The 3868-nt window shown below is 38.9% G+C and overlaps 1 non-coding gene across 1 annotated transcript; it reads right to left on the bottom strand.

Moving 5' to 3' along the window:
• Positions 1 to 485: 485 nt before the first annotated feature.
• LOC131176979 (U6 spliceosomal RNA) lies at positions 486 to 588 on the bottom strand. Its single transcript, XR_009146757.1, has one exon. It is a non-coding gene; the product is annotated as a U6 spliceosomal RNA (small nuclear RNA).
• Positions 589 to 3868: the final 3280 nt, after the last annotated feature.

Below are 3868 nucleotides of genomic sequence, written 5' to 3'. Positions count from 1 at the left end.
AATTCACTTGATGAATTATGGTGTTGATGGATCAAAGGCAGTGTATGTGAAGTAATAGTTGGGATTATATGTAATAATTAAGTGATTTCATGTGTATATGTTATGTTGAATTTAACTTTATGAATTAGGATTGTATTGTAACACCCTAGGCAAATCCCACATCGACAAAACACGGGAGAGATGCTGGGTTTATAAGTTGGTGGTTCATAACCCCTAGTGATGCATTTTAAAACCGTGAGGGCTTCGGCCTAGAGCGGACAATATCAACCTTGAACGATGGTGGGGCAAACCTCAGCGAGGACGCTGAGTCCCATAAGGGGGGTGGATTGTAACACCCTAGGCAAATCCCACATTGACAAAACACGGGAGAGATGCTGGGTTTATAAGTTGGTGGTTCGTAACCCCTAGTGACTCGTTTTAAAACCGTGAGGGCTTCGGCCCAGAGCGGATAATATCACTAGTGGGCCGGGCCATTACATTTGTAAAAAAATTTGGACCATTTCTCGATTTGTGCGTGTCATCCTTGCTCAGGGGCCATGCTAATCTTCTATGTGTCATTCCAATTTTATCATATGTCCCCAAGGTGACAAATCCCACATCAGCTAAATGTGACGCCCCTCACCCGTCTACTGTATAGCCGAGTAAGAAGTGCCATATTCGGTGCCGGAGCACCCTATCTTGTTTTATCATATCTATTGTAAACTTTTAATGTCATTTAAAACATGTATTCAATGTGTAGAAATTTTTTTTTCTTCTTATTTCTGTGGAGACCCGGACAGAGCCTCCCCTGTTTTATTAGCATCTGTCAGGTTCCACTATCACCTGTTAACATATTCATAGTCATCTCACATATTTTCATATCATATTCTCTTTTATCATATCATTCACAACTATTTATGAGATCTCAAAATGAAGTGTCATCTATTGCATTCATATAGAAATTCATAGATAATAAATTATAAGTTTTCATTTTAAGTCCAAAATGAAATACATCATAAACTAGTAATTACATCATGACTAAACATAATGAACCAAAATACTCGTCTATACATGGGCCCTACCAAAATACAAAAGACCGGTGAGGTGACTCTGGACAATGGTAGATCTGATCAGAGCTCTATCAGTGCACTACTGGTGGTGCTGTTGCGGCTGCTGCGGCTATTGGGACTGATCTCCAGTACCTACGCGATGGAAAACCAACGCGCTAAGCATAACACTTAGTGGTACGTAATTTATAATAATAATAATTTAATAATTTGAAATAATATATGCAACTCATAATTTCTTGATCTTTTATATTTTTATTGCTCGTTGGAAACAATTAACATTATCAGAATCTTTTATGATTACTTATTGTATTTTACGTCTTTATAAAGCAAATCCCACATCGGCAAAGCACGAAGATGATCTTGGGTTCAAAAAGTAATGATATATAAGATGGGGGAACTAATCAATAGAGGCGCTTTTTGGTGGAATGGCCTGGAGAGTTGGAAGAACTCCAGGGTTAAACGTACTCGCTTGAGAGAAATCCTAGGATGGGTGACCTCCTGGGAAGTTCTCCATTCCACCTATGGGACAAAATCGTGAGGCTTATGGCCAAAGCGGACAATTCCTCTAGTGGTTGGAGCCCGATCGTTACAATTGGTATCAAAGCCACTCGCGTGTCCTCTTGGGTGATGGTGGGGCAAACCTCATCGAGGACGCTGAGTCTCGAAAGGGGGGGAGAAAGGTCCCTTAGGAAAATCCCACATCCGCAAAGCACAGAGATGGTCTTGGGTTCAAAAAGTAATGATATATAAAATAGGGAAACTAATCACTAGAGGCGCCTTTTGGTGGAATGGCCTGGAGAGTTGGAAGAACTCCAGGGTTAAGCGTGCTCGCTTGAGAGAAATCCTAGGATGGGTGACCTCCTGGGAAGTTCTCCATTCCACCTATAGGACAAAACCGTGAGGCTTATGGCCAAAGCGAACAATTCCTCTAGTGGTTGGAGCCCAATCGTTACAATTGGTATCAGAGCCGCTCGCGTGTCCTCTTGGGCGATGGTGGGGCAAACCTCAGCGAGGGTGTTGAGTCCCAAAAGGGGGGGAGAAAGGTCCCTTAGGCAAATCCCACATCGGCAAAGCACGGAGATGATCTTGGGTTAAAAAAGTAATGATATATAAGATGGAGGAACTAATCACTAGAGGCGCCTTTTGGTGGAATGGCCTGGAGAGTTGGAAGAACTCCAGGGTTAAACGTGCTCACTTGAGAGAAATCCTAGGATGGGTGACCTCCTGGAAAGTTCTCCATTCCACCTATGGGATAAAACCGTGAGGCTTATGGCCAAAGCGGACAATTCCTCTAGTGGTTGGAGCCCGATCATTACATGTATAATGTACCTTGAGCACTTGTATATTCTATCCAAATTGACACAATTGAGATATGATAAATGGTATAGAAGTGCCTTGAATGCAGAATTGTAGTTTTGGGAGGAGGAGAATTGCCAATTGGAAGTGCATTTTTGTGTGCAGGTTGTGTGTGTTGATGGCAGTAGCTAAATTGAGACATAAGTGAAAAACTTGTGAGGCCAATTGGTATGAGGCCAATTGGAGGCAAAACTAGACATAAAATAGGCCAACTTTTATGTAGAAACATTGCTAAAATTCTGTCCGAAAACTGACCATAAAATTGACCTAATCCGGAATTGCAACTTTGCAAATCCAGAATTTGACCATATAAACAGTAGCCATTCAATTAGCCATAACTCACTCAAAATAGGTCCAAATGACCTAAAATTTATATCAATGGAAAGCTTAGACATAGAGCTATAACTCTTATGAAGATACTAAAGCCCAGAAATGACCAAAACCAGGTCAATTAGCTTGCCCAAGTTAGGGAACCAAATCTACCAGAATTGAATTTGACCAAAAATTGACCTAACTTTGCATTAAAAATGCAATCTGGCTAGTTTTAGTAAATTGACCATATCTTGGTCTATACAACTCAGAATGACATGAAATCTATGGCAAAAATTCAATAAGACATAGACCTATAAAATTGCTTCTTTTACCAGAATCTAAAAACCAAGGGAAGCAGAACATCTAGCTAGATCAATATAGCATACCAAAACTGAAAAATTGACATTATCATGCAATAAGTCTTAAAAATAAAATTGGCAATAAATGCCAACTTGTGAGAATTGTAAAATTTACTATATTAGCAACATATTGAAATGTAAATTGTGACGTGTTGATACTAGAATCAACCTATCCATGATGCATAAAAAGGTCAACATTTTTGTTGACCAGTGAAAGGCATAATGACCTATAAACCCTAAAAATAAAGAATTAAATATTTGAGCTTGTAAATACCCTAGTATTGCCTAGTTGACTAGTTTGGATAGGTTGCCATGCCAATAGGATTCTAACAGTTGTACTGTAAATGGCTTCATGCCATACTGTGTTTTATGGCTTATTATGCCACACTGTGATTTTAATAGCCTATAGCTATATTGATTGTGTTATTATACTCGGCTGATTGCCTGATTGATTATATGGCTTCTTAGCCATACTGTTTGCACACCGGCAGATACTTTGTGTCCGATGGTGTGACGGCCTGAGGTACTAGGTACCCAGTGCTATATTAACCGTTTATCTAGTCTGGTCAGTGTATAGGCTACATGAGCAGTTAATTTAAGCATTATTAAATTCAGATAGCTAAATTAAGTGTAGTGATATACAGTATAACCAAATTTAGTAAAAATGAAATATCAGCAAATAAAAGTATAAACGGCAATAAAATAATAATCTTAGCAAAGATTATTGAAATATTAGACTGCAAAGAATATTGACACCATAAATTCATAAATGGTTAAATTACTCTATTTTAG

This window comes from Hevea brasiliensis, unplaced genomic scaffold, assembly GCF_030052815.1.
Source record: "Hevea brasiliensis isolate MT/VB/25A 57/8 unplaced genomic scaffold, ASM3005281v1 Scaf3, whole genome shotgun sequence".
Classification (NCBI taxonomy): Eukaryota; Viridiplantae; Streptophyta; class Magnoliopsida; order Malpighiales; family Euphorbiaceae; genus Hevea; species Hevea brasiliensis.
Note: the sequence above shows the minus strand (reverse complement) of the source record. Positions and strands in the feature narration are given on the sequence as shown.